General features: G+C 40.5%; 1 protein-coding gene and 1 pseudogene across 6 annotated transcripts in view; both read left to right on the top strand.

Moving 5' to 3' along the window:
• NCKAP5 (NCK associated protein 5) overlaps positions 1-24,778 on the top strand; it is a 1,217,724-nt gene that overhangs the window by 203,602 nt on the left and 989,344 nt on the right. The window lies entirely within an intron of this gene.
• Positions 13,940-16,561, top strand: LOC147378229 (mitochondrial fission regulator 1 pseudogene; annotated as a pseudogene). Its single transcript, XR_015151530.1, has one exon. The product of XR_015151530.1 is annotated as a mitochondrial fission regulator 1 pseudogene (transcript).

Genomic DNA, 24,778 nt, shown 5'->3' with positions numbered 1-24,778 from the left:
TGGACCACCAGGGAAGTCCCAAGATAGCCTTTTTTTTAAAAAAAAAGTCAGTTTACAATCCCATCTTAATGCTTTAATTTCTCACTTTGTCCAAAGCCATCTTGTGTGATTTACAGTGAATTTAAGGATTCTATTTTGCCCAGTACACTGTTGCTTCAATGAGATATGGCCAATTGGTAGTATATTTGAGAGACATTATTCCTATGTCTGGTTTGCATATTTCCCACTAGAATTGTCTCTCTTCTGCTTTCCAAAGTTATACTTCAGAAAAACACATGTCAGTGGGGCAATGTCTTTGACCTGATAAACATGCTTAAGTTGTAAATTATACAGAAAAGTCTTGTCACAAGTCACACTTTTGTGGACTTCAGAGGGGTTGAGTAAATGGTCAGGCCTCACTGATTTGGAGGCTTTGGAGTTGATTGTCTGTGTGACTGAATATTTTTTGAAAGACTGACAGTTAAGGCATTTCAAATTTATAGTTGAATTAACAGTGAATAGAATTTTTTCACTCTGTTTGAAAGATGAATAAATAAGTTATGATTGGCATCACTTTGCCAAACATCCACATCCCTCTCCTCCTCTTCTTCCTCCTCCTCCTCCTCCTTTTTGAAGAAACCCTTGCTTGGAAGAGGAAAAGGAGGGGAGAAATGAAGAGACGGAAGCATTTGAAGAAAGTATAAATAAAATTGCAGTGGGGTAAATAAGAAAACAAGCTCCCCTGGCTCAAAGTCTCGTGGACAAGCCCGTAGAAGGGTCTGGACTAAGACTGTTAGGATAGGGACTGCTTTTGCCTTTATATCCTTTGAGAATGAAAGAGCACCCAGCCCATTAGATGCCAGTTGAATGAATGAATGATATTGTAATGAAGAAATACTGCAAAATGGCTCTGAGGTTCTAGTATAAGGACCCAAAGCCAGCAAAGCCCCAGGAAACAGAGGTTGGCCTCTGACTGATAACTCCCACTTGGTACCAGTTCTGAACTTGAGAACTTTGTCAGTCAGGTGAGTGTGAGGCATCAAGTTATTATCCTCAGCACAGGGAAGATATAATATCTATTGAATGAATGAATGCAGAAACAGGCATCCATGTTCCAAAAAGCAATGTGTCCCTTTCACAAAATTCCATGTTTTTCTGTAAGTTGATATAGACTCCGTAGATTTCAGATGGAATAATCTTACATATCCAGGTAGTCAACTCAAAACTCATGAATGTTTACAGTGTTTGCTCTTCTAAATCCTTGTGACCAATCAGAGAAACTATTTGAAAAATATCTTTGGGTCACAAATTGGGATCCATTTTTTACCTCTGAAAAATCAGAAATCCAAAAAATAAGAACATCTGGGCTTTGTGTCACTTTTCCTTGGCATCAAATTGTGGGGGTTTTTATCTGTAAATATTTTCAGTAAATATTGTATTTATCAGTAAATATTTTCATGTGCATTTATAAAAAAATTCCTGGTTGGTTTTTGATGATGTGACAAGGTATCTGCCTGGCATGGGTTATAGCCTATGACCCTTGAAAATGTGGTTCTTCCACTTAGTTCATGTGTTTTTAGGACCCAGAGATGATTGAGACAGAAAGATAGACGTGTTCCACCCTCTTGGGATAGTAGTTTAACTTGCAAATAAGCTTTTGGAGTTAAGTATTTATCTCATGTCCAGATAATATAAAACTTTTCTGTTTAAAGACTGGTTCATTTTTATCAATTTGGTACTGGGTTGCAAACCAAAAATAGCTTGTAATTCTTCAGTAGAAGTCCTTATGACTTTGATCAAATCTGCAAAAGTTGCAAGCAAAAAGATAAAGCTATGGACACCTGGCCATTCCAATTTAGTAACTGGAATGTAACCAATGACTTCCCAGTTAGTTTTAAAAGGCTACCTTCTCCCCACACAAAGAAAGCAATGTTGACTTGCCAACCTGTATTAGAACTCAAATAAAATGTCAGCCAGCAAGTTCCTTGAATCAAGAGGTCACAGACCTGGGCATGACCGCTACATTTCAGATAGGCCCGGGTTATTCTTGGAGCAATAAAACAACTGTATGTGTGGAAGCTGAAATAATGAACTATCCAAGCTTGTGAGATAATCATGTCAAGCTTGGGGATTTGAGTTGATCACCTCTTGAAGAGGACAAGCTCTCTTATCTCCTTCTAGACCTTCAGGTCAGCGCAGCCAAAATCACTTCCATCTTTTCTTACAAGTGTTTTTGCTGCCTTTTCTTTTCTTTTTGTTTTGCCAGCTCTTCCCTTCATCCCTTCCATTTCTTCCCTCTATCCCTTCCATTTCTTCCCTCACACACATTCTGCCTAAAATTACATGTCAATGTAAATATCCTGAAAGGAATCCATGAATTCATCTGGACCATCGACTCAGGGCCTTGTTCAGCAGATTTGCTTATCAACAATAAACTCTTACCTTACCTTCCAAAATATGAAACTCTGAAAACTACCTCTAGCCCTTGAAAATGTGAGGCACAGCTCTCAGATGCTGAGCATTTACAAACACAACCTCCAATTAGCAGCATATTTGCTTATGGGCTTTTTTTTTTCCTTGACAAAAACCTCAATCACTGAAACCTGGAATGAAATTTCAAAGACTTTGTCCCTATGAGAAGCTACAAGATCAGAAAAGTGGAGAGTTTTAAATCTGGGGTCTTAGATATTTGAATAGATATTGAATATAAGCCCAGCTGTGCGGGTTGCATTTGTTCATTTTGAACATCCTGGTTTGTGTTACCTGAGGTTCTCTGTGTCTGTCTGAGGATGCAGAGACAGAATCCCCTACGGGTCTCTAATTTTTACTGGATACAAAGGCCTATGTGAGAGCAGAGTTAGCCGTGATTTGAACTTGTTTGCTTTCTTCCCAGTTGGTCACAGTCATATATAAAATTTGAAAATGCCAAAATTGCCCAAGGAACAAACAAATCTTTCAGAGGTCTAAAGCAATTTCTCCCTGGTTTTCCATACTCAGGAATGGCAGATAGCAGATCTACTGTTATTAAAAGCAGACTTCATTATACAGCAGATGTGTCCTATGTGATAAGGTCATTAGTGAGGACCAGGGAAGGAATGCCAGAAAGAGTGGACAGAGGCTGGATCACTCTTAGTGCTTTGTTACTTCCCGGTGATCTTCCTGGTGGGATGCCTTACGGCAGGGGCGTGGGCTAGGAAACCCTATCTGTGAGCATCTTATTCAGCCCATTCATAGCTCACTCGTGACTGAAACTTGGCATGCTGGAGTCCAGGCAGGAGGCCATGGCAACCCATTTAATACCAATGTTCAGAACAATCTCCTTGTAATGAGGGCAGTATTAAGAAAAAGACTTTCTGCCTCATTCTGGCCAGAGCTTAAAGATGCTAGGCTGTGTTGTAGTAGAGCTTTTCTTTTCTCTTAAGTCAAATTTTGATCATCCTTTATCCTCAAATATAGATGAGCCATGTTTGATATTTGGAAAATAAATTTGTGATATCAAATTTTCAATGCTAATCTTTTAAAATTGGCAATTGCCTTAGCTCAATTATATGTTCTCTAACTCTATCAATCTGTATAGTACTTGGTTTCCATGGGAATAAGCTTTGCACGTTCATTCATTCAGCCCAGAACCTGAATTAATTCAGGAGGCTGTGGTTGCCTTGACACTCAGTGCTAAGCAGTTCTCCTGATAATTAGAAATATCATCTGTGTTGCTACATTAGACAAGCATTTTTCTGTTTTGTATGTGTTTTTAAAAATTTTTTCATATCAGTAATCTTACTGTGCCTACTTTCTGCAAGAAGTAGTTCTTTGCCAAGATAATTGGAAGTTTTTTGTTTTTTAACTTCTTCAAATCCATCATAAGAACCTCAATCTTTCCTTTTTCTCATAAGCTAATCAAATTGTCCAAATTGATGCTGATTTGTAGTTATAGGACCATAATTCTCCAGTTTGAGATAAAAGTCAAAATCACACAGAAGGCTCAATAAAACACAGATTACCGGTCCCACCCCAAGAGTTTCTGATTCAGTAGGCCTGGGTAGGGCCATGAATTTCCATGTCTAACAATTTCCCAGGAGATGCTGATTCTGGTGCTGATGGACTGGGATGTACACCTTGAGGCCCATGAGGTTTGTCAATATTAAGTTGTCACAAAAGAACCACAAGGCTGAGAGAGAATTTCTGGAGAAGTTGCTATATGCTTGGTTAGCATGTTGTAAATTTTGTCAGATGTATTTTTTTACTATCTTGACTTTGTGTAAATTACATGCAAATTCAAGAAGGGTACACAGTGAAACCTATAAATAGAGAAGGAAAGAGAATGGATATGAAGTGGAGGACACAAAGTAGACTTTGAAGAAAATATTAGACTAGAGCTGACCACGAAGCAAGTGAAAAATGTAATTTTCATAAAGCAGATAATTGTTTTTTCTTTTTTTTTTTATAGGCAGGAAACTCCTTAGTTGATTTATTGTTTAAATTATAGAAAAGCAGTTCAGTTATAGGATATGTTCTTGCCTTTAAAATGTCAGTTTTTCCGTATAATGGCTCTGTAATTTATGTTAAGAAGTAGATTCCAGTTCCAAAGAGTGATCATGCTTTTGAAATTGTGTTTTCAACTAGCTCTATAGGTATTTCAATGGATCTAAACTTAAGTTATTGTCAAAGTTTTAGAAGCAAATCTTAATTTTTTTTTTTTTTTAAATATAGTTGATTTATAATGTGTCAGTTCCAGGGGTACAGCATAGTGATTCAGTTCTACAAGTATATGTATTCATTCTTTCAGGTTATTTTCCCATGTAAGTTATTACAGAATATTGGTTAGTGTTGCCTGTGCTATATAGTAGATCCTTGTTGGTTATCTATTTTATATATAGTGTTGTGTATATGTTAATCCCAAGCTCCTAATTTATCCCTCCCCTCAACTAAAACAGATGGTTTTCTCTTATTTTTTAAAATTTATTTATTTATGGGTCTCCTGGGTCTTCGTTGCTGTGTGGGCTTTTCTCTAGTTGCGGTGAGCAGGGGCTACTGTCTAGCTTCGGTGCTCAGACTTCTCACTGTGGCGGCTTTTCTTGTTGCAGAGTGCAGGCTCTAGAGTGTTCAGGCTTCAGGAGCTGTCGTTCCCGGGCTCTCAAGCACAGTCGCAGTAGTTGTGGAGCATAGGCTTAGTTGTCCCACAGTACATGGGATCTTCTTGGACCATGTGTCTTGCATTAGCAGGCCCATTCTTTACCACTGAGCCAACAGGGAAGCCCTAAGGCTGGTACTTTTTCAATCAGCAATTAACAAGTAGCACAGACTTGGGTTCAAGAGATGCCTCATGTGTCACCCGTAAGGTTAACTGTTGCATGTGTAAGCAGGATTTCCACTTTACAAACAGAGATTCAACAATGATTCAACAATGGCTGCTTTTTAAATGTCTCCTTGTCTATAAATAATGTCCAAAGTTGACTTGTTCACTAATATCATCTCCAAAAGGATTTTGTTAGATATATTTGACTGAACCACTGGTAAAAAAACGACAAAAACCACATTTTTTAACCTTGAGTATTGTTGGATTTTGTACACACTCCTGGTTTTAATGAACTTCTGAACAGACATACGATGATCTGTCAAAGCAAGTACTTATTTCATTTAATTGAGACTTTGAGATATTGTGACATTCTATGAGGAGGACATAAAATTTTGCCTGAGAATAACCAGTAAGGAAATGTTTTACTGCTTATTTATTTTAAATGTAATCATTACCTAATATTTCCTTGTCTAGTATTTATACTACACAGATGCATTAGCGGGTTTATTCCTAAGTGAGACTAACTGACCCCCCCACTTCCCCACCCCCTCCATACCCATGTCCCTGGATTGAATCCTTCTATGATATCCTGAGGTCTTTCTGTGCACATGTAACCACAGCCCTTCAGAATCAGACTGGCGTGAAACAGCAGTTTCAATATTAAAGAAGAACTAAAGAAGATGCTCTGGCTTTGGAATCTGCAAATCTCACAGGAGTTTAAATCATACTAGCTCTTGGCAGTGGAGAAGGCAATGGCACCCCACTCCAGTACTCTTGCCTGGAAAATCCCATGGATGGAGGAGCCTGGTGGGCTGCAGTCCATGAGGTCGATAAGAGTCAGACATGACTGAGTGCCTTCACTTTCACTTTTCACTTTCATGCATTGGAGAAGGAAATGGCAACCCACTCCAGTGTTCTTGCCTGGAGAATCCCAGGGATGGGGGAGCCTGGTGGGCTGCCGTCTATGGGGTTGCACAGAGTCGGACACGACTGAAGCAACTTAGCAGCAGCAGCTCTTGGCAGGTAATGGCGGGTTGTCAGCTCATCCTGAGTGTGAATCTGTGCATGTGTTGCTTGGTCAAGTTGCCATGTTAGTGTGTTCCTGGTATGCACACCTCTAGTTCTTCATATGCTGGATGACAAGGCATTCTATCACAGAAGTCTGCCAGAGATCACATTTTCAGTTTCTCCTTGCAAATATAGTCACTGGATTGTTGTACTCTCCTTCCCACGGACCAGGAGTCTTGTCTGAGACTGGTAGGATTTTCTATTCCCTTAACTTCCCAAGTGGTGTTAGCAGTACACTTGATTGTTTTGTGGCTGTCTTCTGACCTCTGGGAAATCAGCAACTACATTATTAGCAGGAAGAACAGGAAGGGCAGATCTAAGAGACAGAGATGAATATATTTATTCATTAGGTTGGCAACCACTTAGTGAGCATTAGATGTATCCTCTATGTATATATGTATGTGTGTGTTCATATAAATGATGCATAATCTTCAGCCTTGGGGAGAGGTGATTAAATAGTTTATGATCTAGCACTATGGTTACTATGATAGAAAGAGAAGATGCTAGGAACACACAAAGGTGAGTGGTTGGATGGCTGCCTAATAGAATTAGGGAAATCTCCAGTAGGTTTTAAAAAGAGAGGAGATTGGAAGGAAGATGACAGGAGGATGTTTTGGACAGAGAAATGTAGAACAAGTACGATAGTATGAGAGAGCTAGTGTGCTTCAGGAATGGCAGGTGGATGGGCAGAGTTGGAAGGTAGAGTGTCACCAGAGAAGTTGGACATGAACCTGGAGAGGGTAACAGGAGCCAGGTCATGAAGAGTGTTATATCCTGTGCTAAGGAATTGGATTTCAGTACAGTGATATATGATGAGTACTGCCTTTTCAACTCACACCTGGGATGAAAATATTGAAAATGGATTCAAGGGGCATATGACTTGAAGCCCAGAGACTGGTTAGAAAATATTTCTGTTAGTTTAAGAAAAACCCAAGAATAAGTTGAGCTAGGGTCATGGCAGTGGGAATGCAGAGAAGGCTATTATGAGAAAGAGGATTGGGAAATTTTGGTGGACAGGAAGAAGGGCTAAGTGAAAGCCTGAGGTTTCAGGTTGGGGCCAGATAGGAGTTAATCTCTATTAACAAATTTGTTAGATAGCCTCTTTGGCTTTTGGTGTGGTGAGGATGAACAGTAAAGGCACAGAGAAGAGTCAGTCTTGAGCTAAAGAGGCAAACCTACATCTCTCCATTGGTAAAAAGAAATAGAAAAGGGGCCCTTTGTGGGCCTTGTAATACCACCCCATAGGCTGCATTATGGTCCATAGCATCATCTCTGAACAGGAAGGTCTGCCGAAGAATGCATATTCATGTAGAACAAGCTAAAGGACCACCAACCTATTCTCATAAATCCTTTCTTCCCTGACGTTACAATGAGTTCTTGGGTAAGTAAGAAAAATTGACCTCTCTCTCTTTGTTCTATTGCCTCCCAGAAAGTGAGCAGTCTTCAGGTGGTGGAGCACAGGGCAACTGGCTGATCTCAGACCTTCCAAGTCCTCCCTTTTGTCAACATCTCTTGGTTGCATCATCTCTTCAGTCTGCTCACTTTTTTTTTTTTTTCTTTTGATGGTGCTACACATTCTAATATATTACTCTTCTCTGTACAGCAAGCAAATGGAAAAGTTAGCTCTATAAAAAAAATTAATGGCAAGTTTTTAATTGTGTAAGAGGATGATGACTTCATAACATTCTACAGTGGAACTTGAAAAACTAATTCACAACTAGTGAGTGGAAGGGCTGGAATTAGAATTCACATTTTTCCTGATCCCATTTTTACTGAGGGCTTCCACAGAGATGACATGGATGTACATGCAAAATAAAAACAAATCCAGATCCTGAATCCTGCATCAGGTGCTTGTGGGGCAGGTATTATGAAGAGCAGTAAGTAGACTCGAAAGAAGAGTTAGGTCAAAGAAAGGAGCAAGCATTCTGGCTGGACTAGCTGGGAAGGCCTTCCAGAAAGCCTACGAAAAAAATGGAAGTTCATGGGGGAAGTCACACACACAGAATGGAAAAATAATCCTCCTCCAATAAAAGCAAGAAAAATATATGAAAGAGACTGAAGCACATTCATCTCTCTTTTCTCTGCCATCCTCTGTGCAGTTGCATTTGCTCCTCGCCAAGTCTTCTCCCAAGACTTTCAAGATTAAGTGATTTTTTGCCAAAAACAAAAGCAGGATCATCTCATTCCCCCATGGTTTTGCATTAAAACTGGTAATAAAATCAAGTACAATAAAATGGTTTCAATTCCTTGTTCTCCTGATGCCCACATATTGGGTTTTTACAAAATATTTTTGTAGTATCCATATTATCACCAGATTTAATAAGCTTGCCAAAATTATGGTGAGGATACTGTAATATCCTTGAACAAGAATGATATGGAGACATTTAGTCATTGGTTAAAGATACTTATTACTTTCAGCTATGTTTTCCTTTTCCTATGCCCAATCTGGATTATTCCTGCCCTATGGACTTATACTGGCATTCGTGCCTGTATTATTTTTCGACTACTGTACACCTGGCTCTGCCTTCCATACTTTGAAGTGTTTCAGCCAAATGTAAATCCTGTCAAGGTCAGAGTGTCCTTTAGAATTGCAAAAAAGTTGCTGGGCATGTCCATTTGGGCACTGTGACCTATCTCCACCCAACTTTGCCCTGCAATTTGGTGAGATATTTATAACACCACATGACTGCTTCAGATAGAGGGACTTAAGCTGAAATAAACACAAAGCGATTTGTCAGATTTACCAGTGCAGAGTCCATTAATGACCTTCACCTTGGAAAGAAATATGTGGGGGGTTCTGATAACCCTGAGCTGAGTCACATGTACCTTAACAATGGCCTTCTCCTTGTGACTTCTGTTCTGTGCAACATCAGAATGACTCTCACTACTCCCTGGTCTTCTAGTCCAGGAAGGAGTTGTCAGAGAGAAGTACTTAGTCTATGAATTTCTTTCTAAAGGAATTACAGCTTCACATAACTGAATTTTGTATTAAATCAACAAGAATTAAGGAGTTAAGAGCCATAGAATCAGAGGTTTTAGAACAGGAAATGCTTTCCTTTTTCTATATATTATCTGGTAGATTATATCCAATATCCCTGTGAGGTTAGCATGATTATTCCTATTTTGTAGATGAGGAATTTGAGGCTCAGAGGAGTTACATGACCTTTATTCTTGGTCATATAACTAGAAAGTGACAGAACCTGAAAGGAATCTGTCTCTGATAATTCTAAACCCAGTGCTTTCTGGAGCATGTAACACTATCTTCAAAGACCATTGATAGGAAACATAATGTGCTATAAAAAAAAAAAAGTGGAAACAGTGAGATATTTTATCTTCTTGGGCTTCACAATCACTGCAGACAGTGACTGTAGCCATGAAATTAAAAGAAGTTTGCTCCTTGGAAGTAAAGCTATGACAAACCTAGATAGCACGTTACAAGCAGAGACATCACTTTGTCGACAAAGGTCCATATAGTCAAAGCTATGGTTTTTCCAGAAGTCATGTATGGATTTGAGAGTTGGACTATAAAGAAGGCTGAGCGCCAAAGAATCAATGCTTTTAAACTGTGGTGCTGGAGAAGACTCTTGAGAGTTCCTTGGATAGCAAGGAGATCAAATAAGTAAATCCTAAAGGAAAACCATGAATATTCATTGGAAGGACTGATGCTGAAGCTGAAGCTTCAAAACTTTGGCCACCTGATGGGAAGAGCTGACTCTTTGGAAAAGACCCTGATGCTGGAAAAGATAGAAGGCAAACAGAGAAGAGGACAGCAGAGGATGAGATGATTAGATAGCATCACCGACTCAATGGACATGAGTTTGAGCTATCACATGATAGCTCAGGACAGGAAGCCTGGCATGCTGCAGTCCAAGGGGTCACAAAGAGTCAGACACGACTTAGCAACTGAACGACAACCAAGTGTTATAGGTATCGTGGGACGTAACTGAATATCAAAGGCATAGCCCCTTATTACAGAAATCCGTAGCCCTGCTGACATCTGTTCCCATGCCCAAACACCCGTTTATACTGTTCCTTCTTTACAAACATGCTGTGGGTACTAGTGCTCACATTCTATTTTACAGAGGAGTTTGAAAAACTAGTTTACAACCAGTGACTGGAAGGGCTGGAATTAGAAGTCACATTTTTTTCTGACTCCATTTTTACTGAGGGCTTGTCCAGAGATGACATAGAAGTACATGCAAAACAAAAAGAAACCTAAATCCTACATCCTACATTGGGTGCTGGTGGGGCAGGTATTATGCAGTTCAGTAGACTTCCCTGAAGGCTCAGCAGGTAAAAAATCTTCCTAAAATTCAGTATACCCAGAAGTCATGGGTTCGATCTTAGATTCAGAAAGATCCCCTGGAGGAGGAAATGGCAACCCACTCCGGTATTCTTCCCTGGGAAATCCCATGGACAGAGGAGCCTGGTGGGCTATAGTCTATGGGATGGCAAAGAGTCAATCACAATAGCACACACATACACACAGACTCCAAAGAAGAGGTGGGTCAGAAAAAGGAGCAAACATTTGGGCTGGACTAGCTGGGAAGGCCTTCCAGAAAGCCTTCAAACAAATGGGAGCTCCTTGGGGAAGTCATACAGAGAAGATATGGAAAAATAACCCTCTTCCAATAAGAGCAAGAAAAATGCATGAAGGAGATTGAAATGCATTCATCTCTCCTGTATTCTCTGCCATCCTCTGTGCAGTTGAATTTGCTCCTTGCCATGTCTTCTCCAAGACTTTCAAGATTAAGCAATTCTTAGCCAAGAAACAAAAGCAGGATCATCTCATTCCCCAGTGGATTTTCATGAAAACAGGTAATAAAATCAGGTACAGTTTCAAGAGAAGAATCAAGCTGAGTCTATGAGGAGTCCCGCACATGAGCACTTGAAGTGGCACACATATTTATGCTGTGTCCAGATCTCTTGCATCTCACTACATCACTCTGAGAACATCACTACTCTCTGAACAGCTGGATGTGTTTTATTGGAAAAATAATTTGTCTCTTTGTGTCAGTGTTTCTACTCCAGTGCTTTGGCTCAATAATAAATATGTGAGACCTTTTGTTGAAAAAGGAAAGAAATATAAACACCTTTACAAAGAAATGCATTAAACTTTCACATGCATTTATGAATGGACATAAAGACATTGCAGACTTGTATGCATGGTCCTCATCTGACAGGCTCTGCAGGGAGGCTGTGACTAAGTGGTCTCCTATTTCTACCTTAGCCTGTGCCAGTGGCTTTAGCTGACCTGCTCATCTTGAGGTCCTTAAACTATGTTCACATCTCAGCGCAAAGGCTAGCTAACCCTTCACATCTTGTCAAAATTCCTTCCCTCACATCATAGGGACCCCTGTTCAGAGAGCCATCCCTGACTACCTTATCTAAATTAGCTCATGCCAGGTTCTCAAGAACTCCAATTCCTCCTATATTTTCATTCAGGGCAATTGTCATTACCTAGTTTAAATAACAAACTGGCTTATGTGTGTTTTGTCCATCACCCATGCCAGATAGCAAATTCCACAGGAGTAGCTTTTTATTAACCTTTTTTTCTAGTGCTTAAAACAGGACCTAGCATGTCAAAATGTCCAGTAATTATTGAATGAATTAATTGATTAATATTCAGTGCTGTCGATAAGAATCTTAGGTGGACATGAGATGATTTTGCAAATTCCTAGTGTTCTCTTTCTCTCAATATCAGTTATCTTCTTTTCCCACTTCTAACTGAGCATTTCCCTGACATCTCTTCTGGTTCTTTTTGGAAAATAAGCATACCTACTTTTTTTTTTAAAGGACCTCTCCTTGAGGGAAAATCACAGTTCTTCACAGAATAGATTATGAACTCAGTAAATACAAAGCAAATAGACAGTGCTTGAGTCTCTGATGACTTGGCTAAAAAGGAGCATTGCCTTGAGCATTAGCACCAGAAACTCAGTTGTTAACTGTGTCAGTGGTGTTTTCCTAGGCCTAGCAGCCTGGGTCTGACAGGTTATGTCCACAGGTATTAAAAATACTGACATAAAGCTGAATGATGATGCATGAGGTGCTCTCTTTTCTCGTCCCTTCACTTGACTTTGCATTCGAACAGACCCTAAGTCTCTTGGCTCCGGACCTTGTCTTCCTTATGCTGATGGTGTAGAACATGCTCTGTGCAATGGAGATCGTGCTTAAGTTTTAGGTGGGATCTTTTTTGCATTTGCCCTACACCATTCTTTCTCATTCCCATCTGGCTTCAGTTGCTTCAGTTCAGGTCAGTTCAGTTCAGTCACTCAGTTGTGTCTGACTCTTTTCGACCCCATGAATCGCAGCACGCCAGGCCTCCATGTGCATCACCAACTCCCAGAGTTCACTCAAACTCACGTCCATTGAGTCAGTGATGCCATCCAGCCATCTCATCCTCTGTCATCCCCTTCTCCTCTGCCCCCAACCCCTCCAGGCATCAGAGTCTTTTCCAGTGAGTCAACTCTTCGCATGAGGTGGCCAAAGTACTGGAGTTTCAGCTTTAGCATCAGTCCTTCCAAAGAACACCCAGGACTGATCTCCTTTAGAATGGACTGGTTGGATCTCCTTGTAGTCCAAGTCTTTTCCAACACCACGGTTCAAAAGCATCAATTCTTCAGTGCTCAGCTTTCTTCACAGTCCAACTCTCACATCCATACATGACTACTGGAAAAACCATAGCCTTGAGTAGATGGACCTTTGTTGGCAAAGCAATGTCTCTGCTTTTGAATATGCTATCTAGGTTGGTCAAAACTTTCCTTCCAAGGAATAAGCGTCTCTTAATTTCATGGCTGCAGTCACCATCTGCAGTGATTTTGGAGCCCCCCAAAATAAAGTCTGAAACTATTTCCACTGTTTCCCCATCTATTTGTCATGAAGTGACGGGGCCAGATGTCATGATCTTAGTTTTCTGAATGTTGAGCTTTAAGCCAACTTTTTCACTCTCCTCTTTCACTTTCATCAAGAGGGTTTTGAGTTCCTCTTCACTTTCTGCTATAAGGGTGGTGTCATCTGCATATCTGAGGTTATCGATATTTCTCCCGGCAATCTTGATTCCAGCTTGTGCTTCTTCCAGCCCAGTGCTTCTCATGATGTACTCTGCATATAAGTTAAATAAGCACGGTGACAATATACAGCCTTGATGTACTCCTTTTCCTATTTGGACCCAGTGTGTTGTTTCTTGTCCAGTTCTAACTGTTGCTTCCTGACCTGCATATAGGTTTCTCAGGAGGTGGGTCGGGTTGTCTGGTATTCCCATCTCTTTCAGAATTTTCCACAGTATATTGTGATCTACACAGTCAAAGGCTTTGGCATAGTCAATAAAGCAGAAATAGATGTTTTTTTCTGGAACTCTCTTACTTTTTTGATGATCCAGCGGATGTTGGCAATTTGATCTCTGGTTCCTCTGCCTTTTCTAAAACCAGCTTGAACATTTGAAATTTCATGGTTCACATATTGCTGAAGCCTGGCTTGGAGAATTTTGAGCATTACTTTACTAGTGTGTGAGATGAGTGGAATTGTGCAGTAGTTTGAGCATTCTTTGGCATTGCCTTTCTTTGGGATAGGAATGAAAACTGACCTTTTCCAGAGGCTCCTGGCTTCCGCGCGGCCGAGCATGCTTTATGGACCAAATGCTGCTATGTATGCCTGAAGTACTTGAAATGCAAATTTGGAGAGATTTTGCCATCTAAATGCTTGGCTGGATTAAACGCCTAATTAGGATGATTTTTCAACAGGTTGGAAGCATGCAATCGGTTCTTTGGTCTGGGAAGCCATATGGGTCATCTCGGAGTATTGTAAGGAAAATTGGTACCAATTTATCTCTGATCCAGTGTCCAAGAGTTCAGTTTCAGCTGACCAGCCCTACAACAGAATGGAGCTCTAGCCCCTCGGGAGAGGATGCAGTGGTGTCTTTTGCTGATGTGGGATGGGTAGCTGAAGAAGAAGGAGAGTGTTCAACAAGACAAAGGATAGAGGTCCGGTCAAGGCCAACCCTTCAGGATGATCTTCCTTTCTTTGAGAAGCCCCACAGCAGGCAGCCATCCTCACCCACCCTGTCTCCAGAAGAGCCTCCGCTGCAGACCTCGACGCTGGCCAATGAGGAAGCGCTGCAGAAGATCTGTGCCCTTGAAAGTGAGCTTGCTGCCCTCAGAGCTCAGATTGCCAAGATCGTGACCCTCCAGGAACAGCAGAACCTCAGTGCAGGTGACTTAGAATCCACCAGGCCTGCCGCCACAGTAGCACCCTCCGTCCCGCCAGCGCCCCCACTGCCGCCCCCTCCGCCGCCGCCTCCCCTCCCCTCACCCGGGCTCCAGCAGAACACTTCTGCTATTGATCTGATAAAAGAGCGAAGACGGAGAAACGCCTCTGCTGGGAAGACCCCGGTCAAGAACAGTCCAAAGAAAACAGACCTGCCCAACATGCTGGAGATCCTAAAAGACATGAACAGCGTGAAACTGCGATCAGTAAAAAGGTCAGAACAAGACACAAAGCCCAAGCCGGCAGATGCTGCTGACCCTGCTGCCCTCATAGCAGAGGCGCTGAAAAAGAAGTTTGCTTATCGGTATCGAAGCGATAGTCAAGGTGAAGCTGAGAAAGGAATCCAAAAGTCTGAATCAGAGGCCACCTCCGAGAGAGTGTTGTTTGGTCCACACATGTTGAAGTCTACTGGAAAAATGAAGGCTTTAATTGAAAATGCTTCAACTTCCTAATAGACAAAGAGCTGAGAAAGACTATCTGAAGTTCAGCTATTCGTTTATTAGGGCTGTTCAGCTAGTAGATATCAACACTGTTTGTTTGGTAAATACCTGAATTTAGAACTTAGTGGTCTCCTTTTAGGTCTCATTAGAGGATGATGCTGTAACAAAAGCACTCTAGGTTTGTTTGCTTTTAAGAGAAGGTCAGTTCTGAAGTTTCCATAGCGTATGTACATTCCAGCATGTTTTTAATGTGTAGCCAAGATGTTTAGGTTTCCAGTCTGGAAAACAAGTATATAGATTTCAGAACAAAGGAAGGACATTTTATAGACGTGAGTTTTTAATTAACACTAATTTATCTGTACACATATTTTATGTGCATGTATTTGGATATACAACAGGATATTAGATTTAGCGATGGCAGTGACAAGGCTGCTGATAATCATTCCTACCCAGCGATGGAGCAGCTGGTATATCCAAATTGTTGGAGTAAAATGTTTGCGTTTGGAATTTCTTCTTGCCTTGAATAGAACTTTTAGATTCTCTCTCACGTTTTCTTGGAGATGGGGTTTGAGTAGAAACCAGATGATGTTCGCTGCTGAAATTCCGTAGTACTTTCCTTTAAGGGGAAGTCAAGGATCATGAAAACTTTCCACCTCAGTGCTGCCCAGTTCTGAGGAAGAAAATGTAGTTTTCAATAGTGAGCAATCAAACTATTGAATTAAATCTCTTTTAAAGTAAAAGTAGAATGTACCATCTTTTTCTTTCAGTTTAATAAAATGGCATATCATAAAGATGACTTGTTGCTAAGTTAACACTTCTGGAAATGTCAGCATAATGGAGTTAAAAATTTTTTTTTAATACTGGTCTATTAAACACTGAATAGGCGACAGAATTTCCTGTAAGTTGCTTATCATGGGTCAGTCAGACCGCTGTTCTGCTGAGTTCCACCATGTAGCAGCATAACCCGTAGGTGCTGTTATGAAGTGGAGACCCTCCTTTCTCATCTAGGACTTCAAAGGAAGTCATCATTTCTAAATGCTTCATGTATCTTCATGATTTTCTATATTTCTGTTAAACTCAGCTATAGTTATCCAGAATCTCCTACCATGAGTAAATAGTTGGACTTATTATTTAAATCTAGTCGGGGAAAAAGTTCCACCTCCCAGGGCAATTAGGAGATATGAAGAAGATACATTCATTTTTAAGTTATTGAAATGATGTGCAATGTTCTAAACGATAGCAGCTAATACTAGTTGAGGTAATTTTCATGGTTTGGCTGTTTAGCTTAAATTTGAACTGTGGCTTAATTTTACACATGTCGTTGACATACATTGTTTCTAATTGTTTTCTATGGTTTAAAAATTCTGCCTTTAAAATAAATTCAGGAAATTCACCTGATATACTTATTTTGACCTCCTAAGAAATATTTATATTTGTATCAGTAATTGAATTTTTAGCCAGTGCTCCAAAATAAGGAAGTTACTGTTTTGAAATAAAGCAACTTTTCTTTTCCTTGGACCATCATGCCTATATAAAAAAAAAAAAAAGAAAACTGACCTTTTCCAGTCCTGTGGCCACTGCTGAGTTTTCCAAATTTGCTGGCATATTGAGTGCAGCACTTTTACAGCATCATCTTTCAGGATTTGAAATAGCTCAACTGGAATTCCATCACCTCCACTAGCTTTGTTCGTAGTGATGCTTTCTAAGGCCTACTTGACTTCACATTCCAGGATGTATGGCTCTAGGTGAGTGATCACACCATCGTGATTATCTGGGTCATGAATATCTTTTTTGTACAGTTCTTCTGTGTATTTTGTACAGTTCTGTGTATTTTGTACAGTTCTTCTGTGTATTCAGTTGCTTAGAGATGCTTTTTGATTCAGACATAACCTTGGTGATTCTCTTGGACTTTTCTGCACACACCATTATTGCCATAAAGCAAGTGTTAACTGCTCACTCTGCAGGCCTGAGGAATCTGGAAACAGTGTTGAGGGGGGTCACTTGTGTTGCTTTCTGGACCAGCTTGGAATCGCCTTAGAATAAATGCTCCTTTAGGGCTCTAGAGAAACTGGCGTCATCATAACTACTCTCAGTGGCCCATTCTTGGCCTCGCTGGGGACCTGTGTCCTAGACTTCACTCAGGATGTGGGAGTAAGGGTAGTTGCAAGACCAGGGCTGCATCTAGCTCCAGGGTGTTGATCACTGATGCTGGCACAGCCAGCATGTAATGAGTCCTCCCAGCACTCATGTCATGAATTCTCCTAACTTGGACATTTGGGAAATTATGTCAGAAATCATAAGATTGCCAAGAGGAGGTCCTTGACCCTTTATAGCACTGGTGCTCTGTCTCTGAGACCCCTGGGTCCCTGTTCTGCCAGCATCATAAGCCTATTTTCTGTCAACCTCTTCCATAGCCACCTTTGCTTAGCACACTGGAAATTCCCTGCCTAGATCTCTGTGTGTAATAGAATCCGTAGGTTAACAGAGTTGATTATCACAATTTCCACCACTCAGATTGAATCTTGGGTGTCTGGGTATTCTACCTGTTCCTGAGGCATCTTTCTGAGTTGCCCCCATAGCTCCAGTTCACATCTGAAGATTCAGCTAACCTCAGACTGTGTAGTATGATAGCATTCAGCCATGAAAAAACTCGCATAGAAGGGGAAAACTCACGCAGTTCAAGCCAGTGTTGTTTAAAGCTCAGCTGTAGTTACCTGGGAAAGTAAAAGGAAGATATTCAACTAAAGATTTTGTTTGGTTTCTTTCTTGCTACTTTAAAATTCTCTGATTCTACTTTGCTGTAGAATGACCATGTCAATGTGAGTCAGAAGTGAAGATGACTAAAAATACAGCACTACCAAAGCCTTGCTTTCATATGAGAACTTCCATGAGTCCTTCTGGATGGATGATTGTTTTTTTCCTCCCACATCTCCCCATAAAGATCCCCTTTGTAACCCATTTTTAATTTTTTATCTCCCTGAACACAGACTAATTTCTCAGAATGTCTTTCATGTAAGATGATTTGTCCTTTGAGAGCCATTTCAGATGATCTAACCTCATATCTGCAGAAAAAGTAGACATAAACATTAGGATCCTGACTTTAGATGAGCATTATACCTATAGTTTCCATATATTATTGACTGATTTCTTGGCACATTTCACAGAAGCAGAAGTAGTAGAGGAAATATCCCATCTGATGACACTCCCAACATACAGGTGTATGTTCCTTTTCATGATGAGAGGGGTGAGAGGTAAGAGAAACACTTTACATATCTAGGTGGATAGAAAAATGTGCATTTGTTGCCCTAGGGAAATCTAACCATAAACTTGGAGTCCCCATTTCAAATGTTTAGATTTACTTACCAAGTGGACCAGGGCTTCCCAGGTATCGCTAGTGGTAAAGAACCCGCCTGCCAGTGCAGGAGACATAAGAGACTTGGGTTCCAATTCCTTGGTTTAGGAAGATCCCGTGGAGGAAGGCTTGGCAATCCACTCCAGTATTCTTGCTGGGAGAATACCATGGACAGAGGAGCCTGGTGGGCTACAATACAAAGGGTTGCAAAGAGTCGAGCATGACTGAAGTGACTTAGCTAGCACTAAGTGGTCCACATTAGGGACTTACAACCTGATTTTTGCCTGCTTAATAGAGCTCTAGTCAATGTGCAGTCAACTGCTGCTTGACCATCCGGTGCTAGAAGACTTTCTTTTTCCCATGGAAGATGTTAGGGTGATTCAGGAGGTCAAAAGTCCTGGGAAAACAGACCAAAAAAAAAAAAAATTTCTTCAAGCTAAATAAGTAAAATACTCTGTAAAAATAATGTTAACAAATATTAGAAGATAATGTCTATTGAGTGTTTAACCCTGTGTTGTACACTTGATAGCTACATTTAAAGCTTATAACTGCATTTCTGTCTCCATTTTGGAAAATTAAAAGGAGCAACAACAATAGTTAAGGTCAGAGAAATATTAAGCAATTTACCAAAGGTCATGGATCTGGTACTTGGCAGAGTAGAGAGTTCGGATTTGTCTGAGCCCAGCACCTGTGCTCTTTACCCACAAGCCGTGTGGCCTCTAGTCAAAGGGTGTGCATTCTGCCATATTGAATTTGTGAGCCCTGGGGAGGAACATTCATTTGGGCACCACAGAAGATAGAAGGAAATTTTATGGTTATGGATCTCTGAGAATTAGACTGTGGGCTCCCTTGGTGCTGCTGCTGTAGCCAGGAGGTTGAGGACAGCTTTTTTATCATCCATTTAAGTAGCCATCCTAGGAGGGGCAAAGCAATGACCATGAACCTGGATGTGCTTCAGTCTGCCTCATCTTCAAATCCCTTAATACCCTTCCCAAGGGGACTGGAACTTACATATTTGGCAGGTGAATCCAGAATTCCTTCTAGCTCCTCCCCCCACTAGCCAACATCTCTATAGTTTCATACAGTATAACATTTTTGGAATTAGAGGGAATTCTTACAGGCTGTCCAGCTCTGTCTCCCCTCTGCCCATTTTATGGAAGAGACCTGGGGATGTTTGGGGGCATGCCCCAAAATGAGGGCATGACTAATTCCCATCAGCACCAACAAAAGCCTTAATTTTTCTAATTTCTGCTACAGTGCCCTTTTCATATCACTTTTGAGAGGCAACCTTTACAAATCCTGCCCTTTTTGTCTTGCCTTCCTGTTTAAATTTCTCATTATTTAAAAGTATCTCCTCTCTACTCTCTCTACTCCTCCTAAGTTTTCCTCATTTTTCCCTTCATTGTGTCTATGACTCTTCCTGTGCTATTTTTGAAGGCACATTAATGTTGAATAATGTCCATTCCTTCATCCAGTTTTAGTTTGTATTTTCTTTGTGGCAGGGAGGGAAGTATGAAAGAAATGTGTGCTATGAACAGCTGTTACTGAGTTCTCCAAACAGGAAAGTGCCCTGGGCTATTTATAAGCCCTGCTTTCAAAGATGCAGGTCGGGGCACTGCCTTTTACCCCTGCAGTGTGCCGGGCTGTGTTTTCCAGGGTCCAGTTGATAAAAGCTGTGGTTATTGTTTCTTCAAGCGTTTGTCTTCCTCGAAATGGGACCAAGTCAATGACCGCACTTGTGAAAAAGTGTGGGAAGACTGAATTACAGGAAACACAATGACCTATTGAATGAACTGGTGTCCATCAATGATTCTCGTGAATAGATTATGAATTGTTCTTACCAGAACCAAAATAAGTTATTCATAATGCCTGACCCTATTTAACTACATCAAGGATTGGGCTTTTTGTGTAGTTGCTGAGAGGAAAAGATATTTTTAAAAGTTCACTACTCAAGCTGTTATAGAATAAAAAATTATGTTAACCTAGTGAGGTCAATTCAGCTGATTGAATCTGAGTTCTATATTAACATGTGTTGAATGCTAACCCATATGTAGTCTCTGATTCTCTGATGGTATGTTTAAAAGCATTCGAACATTAAATTACAGGTAAGCATATGAAGGATTGCCAAGAATATACCTCAGGTGACAGACAAGTGTTTATCATCATTATCACATGTTATTGCAGTTTGAGTTTCCCTTCCAAAAGAGTAAAAAAAAAAAAAATCATGGTAATGATTCTGCTGCTTATAGCAATGACAATAATAATGAAAGATTTCAAATGAAATTAGACCAAGGACTGAGGGATCTGCCCTAAGATCTTTTTCTTGAAAAGCATCTATTCCATTCCATGTATCTTCTGTGTAATCTAGTCTATGTGTTTTCTTCCACGTCATCTGTTGTTTTTGGACTTCATCACTATTAGTGTCTATGTGGACTTCCCAAGTGGCTCTAGTGGTAAAGAACCTGCCTGCCAAAGCAGGAGATGTAAGAGACTTGAGTTTGATCCCTGGGTGGAACGATCCCTGGAGGAGCACATGGCAACCCACTCCGATATTCTTGCCTGGAGAATCCTATGGACAGAGGAGCCTGGTGGACTGTCCATAGTGTCACAAAGAGTCGGACATGACTGAAGCAGCCTAGCACAGTGTCTACATAGCAGCCTTTTGACATAGAGACATATGGTGTCTCTATGTGTGTGTATGGACACATATGTCTGCACATTTGCCAATTAGCTACATAACTTGCAAGTGATTCAATCACATCTTTAGCCCATGGTTTTCTTCTTTCAGATCACCCCATTTACTGCACATAGTTGTGAGGGTATATCTTATGTGGCAGCTGACTTAAAGACATCATTGAGGTTACAAATGTGATCTGGTGTAAACTAATGTCTTGTTAATGGAATTTATTAAGTTTGGGTTAACCCTACCACCCCAGTATTTAGCAAGTAGGATACCACAGTAGATGTTTTCCATGACTGGAGATAAATTTCACCAAGCTTTCCATATGCTCTTGGGTTCCTTTACAATCATCTCATGTTTGGGAGAAGAGCCAATGTTAGTAGTTTATTTTGTGGCCATGAAACATTTTTTCTAAGTGAAGTTAATGGGCCTTAGTTTATGACTTTGACCTTGCCGTTAGTTCCTAGCCAAGGGATAATGTTGACACTGAGGTCACATCTTTTGAATTTAAAGTTTGGAGACCCTGTTGGTTTTCTTAGAAGATATTTACATAGCTACATAGCCCTGCAAGCAAAGTGTGAATACTTCCTTACAAAGTATATGTCTACAGTTATCTAGAAGCTGCCAAAATCTGGTAAGACTGATCGGTTTCATTCTCATGGGTAAATCAGTTCATTTGGAGAGTTCCTGGAATGCACAGCCATCTGCCTTTCCACACTTCAGTGATTTAAAGGGCCAGGTGTGTTGTCTAGGGTAGGAAAGATTCCAGCCTAAATAGTTCCTGTAGAGTGCCTCTCCATCTTTCTTTTCCTCCTCAGAAATAGTATCAATGTAATTACATAGTCACTGTTTGTTCATTATTTCTGTTTTCCTTATGACTATAAACTGTTTGTGGTCAGGGAGCATGTTTGTCTTATTTCCTGCTTTTACCCCGTATGTAGCCATTAAGTGGTACACTGAAGGCCTCCATGAGGGATTAAATAAGTGATGACCTGATAGACATGTACAACATCAAGCCAGAAAGGGTTTAATTCCTTCAATTTGAAGATGGAGAAATGAAAACATAAGGGTATTTATGATTAGCCTGACTTGGCTATTTTTGTTAGTGGCAATGTTGGGACTTCTATCTCGATATCCTGATTCAGTCTATGGTTCTCTTTATGGTGTCATGCTTATGTTTGGATTATAATCCATCCTTTCATATTATTTTAAGTGTAGTGTTTTGGTTCCAGGGGATACATTAGGGAGAGGTTAGGGAAAAATCATCTTTTACTGTTCATTTGGGGTGGGGACATGCCAGCTTCCTAGCTGCACCCAGTGGCCCTAGGGAAGAATTTATTCACTGTTGAGATGCGGAACACAAGATGTGAACTCTCCCTGCCTTGAAATTCCTAGAAGCAAATCACAACCACATGAATACAGGGACAACGCCAGATGGTCTGTCCTCGTCCTTTCCAGCTTTCTGACTCAATCCCAATGATTCAGCCAGGTTGGAAATAACTTCACATCTTCCCCCTCCCCTGGGGCCTGTCCCCCACAGAAGAGCTATCAGAACTACAGTAATTAAGGATCAAATTATCATTGAAAGTCTTTATTTAAACTTTTCGAAGGGCTTTTTCAAAATGGAGGATTTGGACACAATAATGGTCCAGTGATTTCCCATCCAGGTTTTTCTTCCAAAACATAAATCCAAAGGAAATTAATAGAATAAAGTTATAATCACAGGCACCAAAATTTTAACTGCTAAGGCAATATTTAATGTTCAGTCTCGAGACTCTAGGCATGCATGGTTTTCAAACCTGGCTGAATATCAGAATCACCAGGGAAACTTGGTCCTACCTGCCAGAGATTCTGCTTCAGTAGGTTTACTGTGGGACCCTGGAATCTTCTTCTTCTTCTGTGTTTAAATTGACAGCCCCGCTGAGTGAGTTTAATGATGGGCTGCATTTGGAAGCCACTGTTCTAGAAAATCTTAAGAAACTTTCCAAATGGCAAGTTCTATTTTTAAAGCATTGTTTAAAAGCAAACCCCTTGTTCAGGATTCTATTTTAGGAGATAAAAGGCCCATTACTGTGTGGAGTATTAACAGAGTTCTCAAACAGTTATTCATCTTTGGTTAAGCGTTGGATTTTTCTTAGCATTTTTTTTCTTTTTATAAATTCAGCAGAGTGTAAAACACACCTCATCCCATCCCTGAGCAGGGGGAGGGGCATCTTGGACTCACTTGCAAGTTTCTTAGTCAGTGGATTTTTATGATCTCCTTGGCATCCGGTCAGCTAGACTTAAACTGCTCCTGTATGGAGGAGTGCTGTGAGTCCAGGAGTCTCAACTCTGTTTCAACAGTTCTTTAGTGTAGTTTATGTAATATATTAACTTATGAGTTAGACTCACACATCTGGAGAAATCATGACAATAAAAGATACAACAGATTATGAATTAACAAGTACCAGATGCGCCAGAGTAATGTAGATTGTTCTATTTGCAGTTTCAGATGCAGATTTTAGAAAAATGGCCACTTTTCAGGACTGTACATGTGTATTTGGAATCACTTAGTAGTTAGGTAGAAGACAGATGATAGGAAGAAAGTAGGATGATAGCTAGATAACTGAATGGATGATACATATACTTGGACTTAATAGGAATCTAGCCTGTTTATTTCAAGTGGCACTGGAAAGCTGTATGATTTAGTGGATAAAAAGAGTCCTGGGAAACCATGTATTTGAATCTTGCATCTGTTCTCCAGTTCCTTACCTGGAAAAGTAAAAAGCAATTTGTGTTTTCCTCCAAAGATTACTCTATCACAGGAGTGGTCCTTAAGTGAGAAACAACAGAAGGTAATGATTTCAGAGAATGGTGGGTGAGCTAATAGAGAAGGCATAAAATCATATGGAGTCTTAGTTTAGATGCCCAGGCAGTCATCAGGGAAATGCTGGATTTCAGCACTTCAACATGCCAGGTGTGGGCATTGGCAGAAACACCATGAATCATTTGCCAGATGACTGTACAGCTCAGCCATAATGTTTGTTTTTTAAGAGCAACTTAATAATGCTGTCAGATGTTTCAGAATTTCTTGCCATCATAACTACACTGATCACCAGCAAGATTTGTATGTTTGTATATATGTACAACTTTCCTCCTATTATTCAAAGGTATGATATGGGTCCACTTGAAATAAACTTATAAATATATACAAGTTATTTGGTGGTAAGGAACAGAAATGGATGCCAGCTGCAATATACAAGTGGAGCAAGAATGTTATTGGATGAGTGGAGGATAGATTGGGGCTTCCCAGGTGGTGTGGTTAAAGAATCCGCCTGCCAATGCAGGAGACATAAGCGACATCTTCCCCCTGGGTTGAGAAGATCCCCTGGAGTAGAAAATGCAATCCACTCCAGTATCCTTGCCTGGAAAATTCCATGGACAGAGGAGCATGGCAGGCTACAGACCATGCGGTTGCAAAGAGTTGGACATGACTGAGAGACTAATACACACAGAGGATAAATTAGTAACACAGTGAAAGTTGCATAATCTCGCCTTGGGAGGGATGGGCAGAGAGCAGTTTCAGCATCTCAGTATGAAGAACTGTCTTCACTTGGGTTTTCTCCAAGGCAGAGCATAAATAAGAACTAGTAACAGGCAGCTTATTTGGGAAGTGTTTCCAGGGAGTAGCAGTAGGGGGGACAAGCAAGGGTGAGTCAGAG

The sequence above is a fragment of the Bos grunniens genome, chromosome 2 (genome assembly GCF_055505025.1).
Source record: "Bos grunniens cultivar Pamir isolate PY7600 chromosome 2, Bosgru_T2T1.0, whole genome shotgun sequence".
Lineage (NCBI taxonomy): Eukaryota > Metazoa > Chordata > Mammalia > Artiodactyla > Bovidae > Bos > Bos grunniens.
The sequence above is the reverse complement of the archived record's forward strand: the minus strand, read 5'-3'. Positions and strand labels throughout refer to the sequence as shown.